Below are 13,790 nucleotides of genomic sequence, written 5' to 3' on the forward strand. Positions count from 1 at the left end.
ACTATGTCCATTGTGTCAAGAAATGGAATTATAGATCCATCAAAGGAAACGGGAAAGCTGTGAGGAATTACCGACAGAGAGATGGGCAGAAACTGGCTCATGGAAGCACTAAACTTGCATCATCGGCAAAGTGCTTCGTCAGCTAGTAGACAGAATGCCTCACCAGTTGGATACATGGCATGGGTCATGAGCTGGATATGTGGAAAAGTTTCATCACCGAATTGTTGCATGATGAAGAAAGTGCATGAGCTACTTGGCCTCATGTTAGTAGTAGTTGTTTATAATAATTATGATCAGACTATGCTTATGAAAATCAATTGACTCACTGACACTCCTGAGCTTAATAGAACGAGTCACAGTAAGAAAATTTAAGGCAGCGGCTGTGGTCTCGATATTCTATACTTAGGGAACTTTATATTCACACATATATACATTCTTCGTGTCATACATCCTACTGTGAAAAATGATGCAAATTAACGAGGAACTCCAATTTACAACTAACGAGACCGGCTGTGAGTAACATTTATTAATGCAATTAAAACATCACATGAAAATATGAGATAGTTTAGAATGCAACGTACGTGACACGAAAATAATCATACTGTCATTCCTCATTTATTATTTCCCCACAACATGATCAGCGGAACATATGGATGCAATCGTACTTGTTGTCCCAGTAAATTCAGTTTCCACGTACTTGGGCATGAATACATGTCATAAATAGTTTCACGCGATATCTCATTTCAACCTTGTATGAGTGGATTCTTTGTTGCCAAAAACTCTTGCAAGCACATCCTTGTGATGTACGGGGAGGAAGTTTTGCACTCGTGGGGTCTCATCTCTTGAACACTTGCAGTCACACGATTTTCTAACGTGTTTCTTCTTTAATTTCAAGTTATGGCCTCTGGTTATTCCATCTCGACATCGTCCAAGGACTTGTGCATTATCTACATCAGCAAGATGATTTAGAAACCTAGATCTTGTGAACAGATCACCCCTCACACTTTTATCATCCATGGTGTGCCAATATAAGGCCTCTATTCTTTCCTTGTTGACTCAAGCTCCCTTAATTCCCATAGCATCTTTGTTGCCTTCCACTGGACTTACTTTATTAGTTCTTTGTGCTTCATTACGTGGGGTGAAAAAACTTGAGAATCATATTCAAGTTTTAGCTTAATTTAGGATGCGAACACCAAGTTGAATATCTTTTTTATCCATATACTTGAATGTTATTCCAATATTTGCCAGCAAACAATATGTCTCCTTTGTTCATCTCTTAAAAAAACTCTGGTGACAGTTTAGGGATGATGTCAAGCCAAGTCTCTCACACACAGGTTCGTACAACCTACTATCTGTTGGATAATATTCATAATGAGCTTTACTTCCACTGTGACCTTGTCCACACCACTTTATATTTACTCAGGTTGAATTTCAACAACCATGAATCAAAGCAGCTTTGGTGTGTGTCTAAGTCCCTTTGCAAGTTACTGCAGATCCTCCTTGGTTTTCACTCCCCTCATGATCTTTCCAACATCTGTAAACATATCTAAGTAGGAGTTCATACCTCCCGCCAAGTCGTTTAGACCCTCGCGCACTCCACTAGCGACCTTTGTTTGCTTTTCACTAAGCTTATCTTTTATCCATCGAAGGACTACTCCCTTAGTCTTGCCTGGTAATCCAGCTTCTTAATTGGACTCCTAAGCGTCACCGTGACACATGCTCTTTTTTGGCATTCCAGATACAAACAATTCACTTGGCCTAAACCATACAGTCTTTCACTTAGGTAACTTCTCCTCTGCAAGAAATCATCAATTTGTTCTCTGATTAACTTCTCCAGTACCTCACAGACCAAATTCGTCAGGGAGATTGGCCTGCAGCCCAATGCCTCCATCCAGGTCCCCTTCCTTCGAGACAGGTTTGATTCTTTCCAGTTCTTTGGTACTTTGCTTTTCTCCAGTAAAACCTAGACGGCACGGGCAGTTGAGGCCCTCATTAAAGTCATCCCATTACAGGTAACCATTTTATCGACCAACCCCTGGGTTTGGATGAACAGCTGGGTTGACTGGGGACTTACTGCCGTAACCAGGATTCGAACCTATGCGCTCGACCCTGGGCGGCCCGTGAATGCTTCACGGTCAGGAACGCAAACGCTACACCACAGGAGCCCATACCCTCTCCAAAAACTTGTCTCGTCATGATTCTCTATCAATATGGGAATCCAGACTGACTATCAGTGTTTGATTCGTCCACCTCTTTATCTACGATTCTTTCAGTGCGAACAAGTATTGATCCTGTATGCTCTGTACTTCCCTAAACTTTTCATCTACTGTACTGTGAATTTTCCTGACTGTTATGTCACTCACAGTGCACATTAATCTTTTTATAGTTTCACTTAATTTCCTGTGCCTCTTAGCTTCATTGTCCCCAGGTTCCTGTCCCAGTGTGTGTGTGTGTGTGTGTGTGTGTGTGTGTGTGTGTATGTGTTACTGCATTGAAAAACCTTAATGATACTGATGCATCTTATGTGAACCAGACAATATCACACATACCACCACCTAATCAACAAAAACTGGTGTAAACCGATTCATAAAGCTGAGAAAAATGGCTTTATGATATGGTTCTATGCTTCATGCATATAGTGAGGGTATGTGACTGGAATCAAAAGTTTAAGCAAAGACAACTTTCCATTATCAGCTGCGATGATTACCGGAAAAGTAATCTGACTTTGACCTGATAAGACTTAAGAGTTAATTTTATCAGCACAGCTGAGGTATATATTCAGGTAAAAAAAAGAATATAAACTTGTCTTTGGGGCTGTGAAGTTAAAATTATTCAGAGATGTGTCGTGTGTATAAACGTGACACCATCCTGCAATGTGTCGGCTCCAGGGAATAACGGGAAAATCCTCTTTTGCGAGTACGAGGCCTATCGTATAACTCCGCGACCCAGAAATACAAACGCAGTATCTCTCACTTGTAATGGCACGATCTATGAAAATCTCCGTCGGGACATTTCTATGAAAACTGACCAAACTGACAAACGAACACTTGCATTACAAGGAAACAAGAGAAGCTAATGTGATCACGGGTTATGCTGCTGCTGGGAACTAGTGGATGAAGTGTGGCAGTATGCGTGTGTGTGTGTGTGTGTGTGTGTGTGTGTGTGTGTGTGGGTGAATGATGAGAGAGGCGTATAGGACGATACCCACTATTACTTGGGTGTCTCCTGGATGATGGATCGACGCGGGAGAAATGAAGGTTATCATTGACGATATAATAGTCACTATTTTTTTTTTCCTTAGTCCAATGGAAGAAATTGAGTGGGATGATTTACTACGGTAAACGCTAGAAAATTTCTTCGCTCTACGTTGCCTGTGAGAATGATATATCGTCCGCTGTCGCTGATAGATTGTATCACGATACATTTCATTTCCCCCGCGATTAGTTTCAGTATAGATACCGACTGAGGGTATTGGTGTAACGATTGGATCCGCTCTTTTCTCTCTCTCTCTCTCTACTTGTTCTTTTACGTTTAACAGATAAGAGCATGATGGTGGAAAACAAATTTTTCCAATTTTTTAAGGCAAAGTCACCATAGATGAATACAAAATATATATCATGATGAACCAGGTGTTTGTTCCTGTGAGCAAACATGAATCTGTACTGTACGGAAAGGGAGGTCAAGTGTAGTGAGGCCATGTATCTTGAATTTTCTCTCCTCTTAAGAATTTTTTTTGAATCTCTTGTTTACCGTCAACACTGACAATTTCACCACCTACTTTAATATACTCATGAATGACTATGACACTATACGTATTGATATCTTCACATAGTCTCTACGTCTGCATCTCTCGAAGAGTTGATCACCATCGACATAGTTCCACTGGTTCAAAACAAAAGCTGAGGTCGTGCCATCCCTATCATGGTGGGTATATTCATGGCCTTTAACCTCTCACTGGAGCTCAGCTCCTTTGAAACTGCTACCATCTTGCTTACTCTCTACTTGACCTGCTCCATTAACTCCTTGTGCTTCTGTAAGTGTGATGACCAAATGCGAGAATCGTATTCCACCATTGTTCTAACACATTCTTAGAATAATTTCCTCAATATTTCTTTATCCATATATATAAAAGTGACTAATATTTGCCGCTCAACGTTTTGTTTCCTTTACATTTCTCCTAAGTTGAAGATCTGAGGATGTGATAGGTACAACATCGCTTCTTAAGTCCTCTTATACAGTGATTCCTGCTAATAATACTCCTATCGAGGCCTTCTTTCACTATGTTCCAACCGCTTTAATTTGCATTCATTCGGGTTGAGTTTTATCTAGGCCCCCATGTAATTTGATGCGCTTCCCATCACTCCTCGTGACCTGAAAATAACATTCAGGTATGTTTGAGACTCGCTAGCATGAATAAAGAGGAGCAATGGTTCCAGGACCAACCCCTGCGGTATTCCTTTGGTGACCCAACTCAAATTTGAGATGCGCTTCTGACAAGTGTCATTTGTTCTATTTCACTAAGGTAAGTCGTTAATTGAAGGAGTTTCCTCTTATTCTAGACTAAAGATTCAGCTCCTTCACAAACATCCTGTGTGGTATAATACCAAATACTTTATAGCAGATCATGAACACAAAATCCAGCCAGCCTTGTCTTTTGGTTAAAACAGAGCTCACCTTCTCTTAGAAGTCTAAGGGACTAAATACGCATGTGTCTCACTTGTTATCTGTCGCCTCTGCAAGCAGTCATCCCTCTGCTTTCTGAGTACCTCTTCCAGTGTCATACACAACACAAATGTCAGAGATTACTTACTAGTTCAACGCTGTTTCCCAAACACCTTTCATATAGACATGTATGCCAGTGGCTCTCTTCCGTACCTGTACCACTATAGCCTTTTCCAACGACGTGTTGAGCAATATTTCTGCAACCTATCTAGTGGATCTGCACCCTTCTTCAGCATTTATGGAGAGTTAATGAGGACCATAAATCTTATATATGGGTAAAGACCTCACAACAGTTTACTTTTGTCTCCTTTAGCTACTTCACTGTATCTTGGGATCTGCTAATTTCATCAGGTTTATGCTGGATACACTGTGTGTTTAACTGCGAAAATACCTTTGAGTTTGTTATTTAGTGATTCACTGGTATTTATATCGTCCTTTACAACTTTTCTCCTGAATTTCTGAGCATTATTATTCTTTTTTCTTACCGAGAACTTATCTCTGATGAATTTGTAGAAAACCTTTGGATTATGTCTTGTCTTGTTAACATCCTTTTGATAGCTTCTCTGTTCCTCCATCCGTTACCTGTTATGCTTACTTATACCCGTCAAATGCTAACTGGCTGCCGTGCTGCTGTACATCAATACGTTTCTAAGATCTTTGCCTTTTGACATCTTTACTGAACCTCGATGTCTTTTCTAAACTGTCCGCTCTATTTGCAATTAATGATACCCATCTTATAACTCCTTTATCCTAAGTTTCACATAAACGTCCAGGGAAATTATCCGTGTTATCATACTGGAACTCCATACCCCAATGAACGTTCTCATAGAAACAGTTTAACCCTGTATAGTTTCAAGGAAAAAGTCTCCCTCCCTCACCAGGTTTTCTCTCCGATCTTTTGATGACTTCATTAATCACGTAATCAAACTTAAGAATTTCATGATCACTTACTCCTACTGATGAATCGTGTATATCTAATTTCCAAGCTACCATGAATGAACATAACGTCCAGTGTCAGCCCCTCTGAGTCAATACTCCCTCCTTCGATGAGCACAAATAGGCAATCACGGTGACTTAGGTTTGTGTGTGTGTGTGTGTGTGTGTGTGTGTGTGTGTGTGTGTGTGTGTGTGTGTATCTATCTGTCTGTGTGAATTCATCACCTCGGTAATGCGGCTAATCTTAAAAGAATTGACAATGGAACTGGACATGTCAGAATATACATATGTACAACCCTGACAACTACATCTGCCCTGAAGGAGAGCCTAGAGCACTGGGGGGGTCTCCTCCTAAAGTATGATAGATTCAGAAATTGGATTAATTCAAACCCAAATACAGTACGACATGTGACCTATTGCCTCTCTCCCTCTAAACCTACACTCGGTCGAAGGGCTGCCTCACCAGGAGGTAAACAAAGAACCATTACTACATTTTCGACTACTCACATCACCATGACGTCTGGGCCTCGGTGCCTGGCTATTCCTACTGCCGACTGACTGGGGAAAAGAGTCCGCTTCTTACCTGTAGAAAGAAAAAGGAAAACATTCAGTATAGATTAAAGACAACTGATGCACACACATTGTGTGGTCATACGGTCATTACATATTTACATACGGGCGGAGGGTGTAAATCACACACACACACACACACACACACACACACACACACACACACACACACACACACATTAAGACCACCTTCTTTCTCCGTGTCCTTCAACCTCTGCTCCCGCAGGAGCGACCAGCACTACCATCATGCAAATCGGTAATGAAGCTTTGCTGTGGATACTTGTAAACAAGGTATTACAAGCGTCATGCACGCCAGTATAGGTTCACCACTGGTCTTCCATAATTTCAAAATTATAAGGAGCTTCAGTTAGCCATGGAACTGTTCCAAGGTAAATTATAGTATCACTCATAAGCAATTTGGAGCAAACGCCTCCTCTCATTAGCTCTAGGAAAGGCTAGTACTTCGGAATATAACTCATTTACAGTAAATGAGAAAGTACTGTAAAACCGCTAGTAAACATCTAGTGTTGTTCTAACACATATCCTGCGACCTCATGTAAAATATTTCCTAAGATTTTTTTACACCAATGTTTTACATCATGTCTATATACATTTTGCATCACGCTTGTCTTCGTGAATGAGAATGATATCACGTTAAGATACTTTCCTTCGTTCGTATAATCTAGTAAAAACCTACTCTGATGCAGAGGAAGAAGAAAAGAAAGCGAGGTGAAAATAGAAGATCAAACGGCTATTCAAAGAGATAATCAATTTTGATGGTCTTTTGTTTCCACGTCATATCTTTATCAGGTGTGTGCTCAGTATCTGACCTGTGAAACACAAGTATTGCCACGGCTGTGGTGGTGATGGCTCAGGGCGAGCTGCCTCCTCCTACTCATCACCGTTCAAAGGAAGTTGGTAAAAATGAGATAATTAACTAACCATTCAAGCATGAGCGGCGCTACGGGGGGAAATAATGAGAAGCAAACTTTTAATATTCGAGGATGCAAGCCCCACGATAATCTGGCTGTTCCAGGGAAACTATCCTTTAATCGTCAGTGATTTACGTCAGACTTTAGCAACAAAAAGAGAATAGGAAATTATCTATTTGATGAGAGGAAAAAAAAACGGATACACAGAAAATAGATAATACAACTTTGTGAAAAGCATATATATATATATATATATATATATATATATATATATATTCCTATAAAATATTCGTTTAAGCAGACAGAATCTATTCTTTAATACAACGTTTGTTGAAGACCACAGCATATCTAAGTCGCTTGCTTTCTACTCTTTTTTTTTCATCGCATACTTTTCACTTCATTAGATAAAGTGTGAATTGAATGTCCTATATTCATGTTGATCCTTAAAATACATGAGACGTTTCGGGCACACAAACACCTTCCATCTACAGTCGAACCCTGGGCAGGGAGCCTAGCTGCCTCGGCCACACGGAAGTTAAAACACACACACACATTAACATACACAGACACACACACACACACATAAATACACACACACACACACACACACACACACACACACACACACACATGCATAATTACACACACACACGCACCAAACTTCTGGTGTTTTTACGTGTGTCCCAACTTCATCTTTGCTATCAATACATGACTCATTCCAATTCATCTCGTCGAAACGAAAGTTTCATTCGTTTAGTTCGCAGACGTCATGCATTTTGCTGTATCAGATTTTCTCTCTTACATATGTGGGGGTTGTGGGCGACACCATACTACAAGCTGTTGTACTTGTTTTAATACTTAGAAATCTGTGAAGTACCACACAGTTTTGCAAATACTAGTTCTAGTGCGTTAGTGTCGTGTATGCATGTGATCTAATTGTACACCTCTGAACGATACTTTCCTCACGATCTTCATCTGTTAACCCTCGTCTATTGTCCAGGATCTACTGTTTCCTACTTAAATCGATACAGACACTCGGATCATCTCTCTTCCAACTGAAACCATTACAATCAATTCTTTCACCTCAGTTTCTGGTGGTCATTATATCGCTCTGCTTATTGTACGAAGTGACGCATATTCACTGCAGAGGTTCGTATTTCATGTGGCTAATCTGTAGAGTCGTTGATCCTCCTAATATGTTGTGTACCATACAGTGCCATTCCACCCCCCTCACTTACCATCTACTCTGCCAAACTCAAGGAGTTTCGTACCGGAGCACGTATGTCACTCATCCTTGTGCACTCTTTCATTAAGCCATGTTTTTGTCATGGCCTTAGAATACTCGGTAGAATGATCTTAATCGAAATATGAAATTATCAGTGGCCAAAATTGCACATTCATGCACATAGATTGTCATGATTTACGTGCCATCATTTTTCCCATCACTAGAGGCAAACACATTGTCACATAGTTTTTTCATGAGCCTTTGTCTTTTTTTTTTTTGTTTGTGTTTGTAATTATCTACAGTCTCGGAGCTGTGTATCCGATTGGCTCTAATAATCCAATTTTGATTGCCAATTCCACCGATATTTCCACGGAAAATAAACAAATCGGATTTGATGAATTAATAGCTTTATCATATCCCCATCGATATGGGGTTTATGGTATATTTTGTGTCATTAGTTATCTGTCTATTTGTTAATCTATCATGCTATCTCTCTCTATATATATATCTATCTATTTTTCTTAACGTCCTATCTATACATCTAATTTTCTATCTATCTACCTATCTACCTGAGAGAGAGAGAGAGAGAGAGAGAGAGAGAGAGAGAGAGAGAGAGAGAGAGAGAGAGAGAGAGAGAGAGAGTTAAATAGGTACAAAATTACACAGACCCAAGGCCGAAGCTAGGTGGACTGAGAAAGATGCAGTCTCCCCATAGAAACAGCAGAAGAACTTATAGATAGGAGAGCATAGGCTCTCTCTCTCTCTCTCCCTACTCCGCCTGCACTCCTCCCGGCAACACGCCATATGGGAAAAATAGGTAAAAAAGAAGAAGAAAAAAACAGTCCCCTCACAAAACTAACATGACTGAAGAAAGTTCTTATGGGAAAGTAAAAAAATTAGGAGTGACCGTGAACATATCATGCATCCCATCACCAAAGACATGCATCCCTTCACTTTTTTGTTATCAAGGCAATGATATATAGAGTCTATGTTCTGATGTGGAAAGATGATCCATTAGTTCTTTCCTGTTCCATGAAAGCAGGGAACATGGGTTAATCACTGTTGATACGTTACCGCAGCATGGCTAAGGCCAGGTCAGGGGTTGAGAAGGTAACATATAATTTACAGATGCGTTATTATGATTAGTTACAAGAATGATTCAAGACGGGAGAGTGACAAGCGATAATCAAGCATAATTTCAAACATATTAATTGTGCTGCTCAGAAGCTCATGCGTCGGTAACGTCACACTGGTTAGGAAATATTTTGTGGTGTCCAGAGTAAATCGGTGACCTTAAAGTTTCAGTCTATTTTCTCTCGTTGGTAGCATGTGCGCGAGATTAAGAAGTTTTCTACATCGACATTGTAAAATCCTTTAGGTGCTTTTTAAGGCATTCTATTAACCTGCCTTGAAGCCGCCTTTTGCTTCGAGAAAACATATCAAAATCTCGCAACGTGTCCTCATGTGGTTTGGTACGTAAGGAAAGAATTAATCTAGTTGTCATCGCTGTAATTCTTATATAATCTAAGAATATCTTTACTTACGTAGGGGACTTAGAACTGGAGGTCTAGACAGACTTAAGTATAGTGAAATACCACGTCCTTCTTTTTGTACGTAAAAGTTTCTGTTAGCAAATCATAACATCTTATTTGCTATCTTGCTGCATCGTTACAGCGTCGGGAGACCATGGAGTTGTTGGAGACAGTGACCCCTACATCCCTCACACAAGGGATGTCCTTTACCTTGCGGCCCATCAGGTTATAACTGATATCTTTACTGAGGTTTCCTACCTGCATCAACCAAAATCTATCAGCGTTAAAGGGCATGTTCCATTTTCTAGACCATTCAGAAATTGTTCTAAGTCCTCATGTAATCTTGACACATCATCTTTACTCAGTGAGGCATTACCGATCTTTGTGTCATCTGCAAGTCTGGACACTAAGTTACTCAGCTGTAAATCAATATCACTAGTAAGAATGATGAAAAATAGAGGTCCCAGGACAGACCCCTGGGAGATCCCACTATACTCCGTTCAGATTAGCTTGGCTTACTATAAAGTCCTCTCTTCACCATGCATGAAATTGGTGGACGGTGAAGAGGAAAGTGTTAGGGAGAGTGAGAAATCGTTTTGGTTACCAATCATTTTAATGGAATGAAACAGTGAGAAGTCCAAAGGATGACGACATGAACTATCAGAAGACCAATCTTACTGGATCCTTGACGCACATCTCTATGATGCATTATCTTTTTTCATCTAAATATTAACGTTATCAATACTTCAATACGAATATCATTGTCCTTTTCGGTTATGAATGTCATGTGGATAAAAAAGAAAGGTTCATATTGAACTAGATAATCTAACCTGAAGAAATAGTGATGAACTAATATAGAGCAGCAAAAGTGCCCGAGTATTGAAAAATCAAAGCAATCAGGTAAAAGGGATGGAATGCTATACACCAAGCTAATCTGAACCGAGTATAGTCACGGGCCACCACAGTAATGGTTTACCATTCCATACGACTCTTTGCTGCCTATTACGTAACAACGCCTCATCCAGTTCTCTATGTTACCATTCATCCCTAAGGCCTTTAAACTTAAGCACCAGCTTTTTTCTTCTTTTTTAGATGACGTTATCGAAAGCTATTATAACCACGAAGATATATGTATCTATGGCTTTAGTGTTGTCGTAAGAACTGAGTGATGAGATTTAAGTAGGTTTGTGAGACGTGATCTGCGTTAGATTCATTTTATATACAATTGATCAAACTATTGTTGCAAGGTAAGGTACGGTGTTATCTCTTAATATTCGACCCCAGAAGTCTGCATATAACTGACGTGAGGCTAACGAGCCGGTAATTGCCGGCCATTTCACGGCTTCCCCTTTTGGAATGTCAGAGTAACGTCTGCCGATCTCCAGTCCCGCGGTACTGTTACAACCTTGAAAGTTTGAATAATAATAATGATAATACAGGTTAAGCGTTTGGCAACCTCATGTTTGACGGTGAATTGTTCAGGGTTGTTGATATGCTTCTATGAGAGATAGACAGACAGACAGACAGATAGATAGATAGATAGATAGATAGATAGAGAGAGAGAGAGAGAGAGAGAGAGAGAGAGAGAGAGAGAGAGAGAGAGAGAGAGAGAGAGAGAGAGAGAGAGAGAGACTCCCCCTTTGCTGGGAAGCGAGATCTTTTGAAAGATTAATCGCACGTAGGTTTTGCCACGTATCCCCGCGCCCCCCGGACCATCACCTCCCCCAACAGATGGTCTGAATTCGGGTCGTTAAAGTCCAGCGTCAGATATATTTCCACCGCCCGGAGACTAACAAGTTGTCCTTTGACCACGGACGAAGGAGACACCCCCCTGTGCGAGTAGTCTAGACACGGAAGGTGTTTTTCTTTTAGGCCGGCGTAGGTCAGAAAGATCTGCAGGAGTCGCTGCGCTCCAGGGAAGAAGTTCTGGAGAATGTAGATCTTGAGTGACTGACTAATAGGGTAAAACCCAGAGAGGAGGGCGAGTGGGATGGACAACCCGCCTCCCCAGCTAACCCGTTCGACGTCTCTGTGCTTCAGAGAACGGTCCAGGGTCATGTGTGGGAGACTACCCCTATTATCGGTCTCTCCCACTTCACCTGCACTGAGTACACAGTCTTGCCGGTGAGGACAGAGGCGCACGTCACCCTCTTACTTCGAACAAGAGCACACAATGGTTGATCATCAATTGCACCTGGCAATCACCGAATCACAGGAACAATGTTGGCTGAAAGGTGACGTGTGTATCTTAGAAGACGTAGTCAAATCAGTGTTATGTTCCATGGTAGATGCTACTACGCTCATGTAACACACACTATCTACAGCTGAAGCTGATCGGCTTTGCAGTCATATCCGTCCGTTTAAGCTTCGAACGAAGGTTGTGGTTGTTTCTATGCGCTACAGAAATCGTTCAAATGACCTCGATCACTCCTTAACTTTTTTTTTCCTAGGAAAAGAATCAAACATTCATAGAACGTGGACCTGTGGTATTGTCTCTTGCTTTCCCAGGTATCTTTAGGGATGTCAAGGACAGGGTTCGTTTTCTTTGTACTGCGTATCGAACCCGTGATCCTTAGCAAGCAGTCTCAGTGTGTTGTTGTGGACTGAATGCCAACAGCCCAAGTGAAGATGAGACGGGAGGAAACGACAGTAATGCAGGTGAGGGAGGGGAATCTGACAGCCACTGAAGTGCTGGTCCACTGCGCAGGACATTACTGACCCTCTCAATACCCAGCTCATCTGTGACAATGACGCTGTGAACCAGCTCCACAGAGGCTGTCAGGCTCCCTTCTGTGGCCAAGGTTCCTGCTGTATTTTTCCGCCTCACGTACACGTGGGCTGGTGGCGGCATTCAGTCCACAGACATACTGTCCCCCAGCTCACATAACACGTAACTCACCCGACTTTATCTCTTAATCTTGACTAAATTTTCACGGGGGTAAGCGCTACTACACGTTATCCCTACCTGCTGAAAGGCAAAATATTGTTGTAGGTACTCGTAGGTGCGTACTATCAGACAAGCACATGTAGGTAGGTAGGTACACTCTCTCTCTCTCTCTCTCTCTCTCTCTCTCTCTCTCTCTCTCTCTCTCTCTCTCTCTCCCTCTCTCTCGGTGTATGAGTTACGAGGAACGAGTCACGTGTGAGTTACGTGTTGTCAGAGGTTATGTACGAGATGGCTAGATTGCATGTTTGTAGACTGAAAGCCAGCAGTCCACGTGTGGGTGAGGCAGCAAAATAAGACAGCTACCTGGACCTAAGAAGTGACACTTGACAGCCAGTGAACGCAGACGACACTAACCCTACCCAGGCGGAGTAGCACCTGGTCGGTGGACAGCGAAAGAAAGAGAGAGAGAGAGAGAGAGAGAGAGAGAGAGAGAGAGAGAGAGAGAGAGAGAGAGAGAGAGAGAGAGAGAGAGAGAGAGGAGAGAGAGAGAGAGGAGAGAGAGAGAGAGGAGAGAGAGAGAGAGAGGAGAGAGAGAGAGAGAGAGAGAGAGAGAGAGAGAGAGAGAGAGAGAGAGAGAGAGAGAGAGAGAGAGAGAGAGAGAGAGAGATTTCTCCATGTCTCCTCATCCAAGACACCTTATTACTGACATCTCAACAGGACACACTACGCGAGAAAACTTCGAGGAATGTTGCGGGCGTCGTCATCAACAAAAAGTTTCACTTAGAACACAACAAAACTATCAATCTATGGTTTTTCACATAATTATTATCATTATTATTATCACTACTACTTTTAACATTATTGTTATTATTATCAATATTACGTATGGTTCAGGAGGACAGCTATGAGAGGCAGTGAGAAGTTTTTACCGAGAGAGTAAGGAAAGTGTGCCAGTATAGGCAGATGGGAGGAAGAGTTGTTCCAGG

General features: G+C 41.5%; 1 long non-coding RNA gene across 1 annotated transcript in view; it reads right to left on the minus strand.

Moving 5' to 3' along the window:
* LOC139749859 (uncharacterized) overlaps positions 1–13,790 on the minus strand; it is a 359,223-nt gene that overhangs the window by 80,022 nt on the left and 265,411 nt on the right. The window contains exon 3 of the long non-coding RNA XR_011713052.1: positions 6,166–6,241. This is a non-coding gene — a long non-coding RNA (uncharacterized lncRNA). The remainder of the gene's footprint in view (positions 1–6,165; positions 6,242–13,790) is intronic.

This window comes from Panulirus ornatus, chromosome 8 (genome assembly GCF_036320965.1).
Source record: "Panulirus ornatus isolate Po-2019 chromosome 8, ASM3632096v1, whole genome shotgun sequence".
In the NCBI taxonomy this organism is placed as follows: Eukaryota; Metazoa; Arthropoda; class Malacostraca; order Decapoda; family Palinuridae; genus Panulirus; species Panulirus ornatus.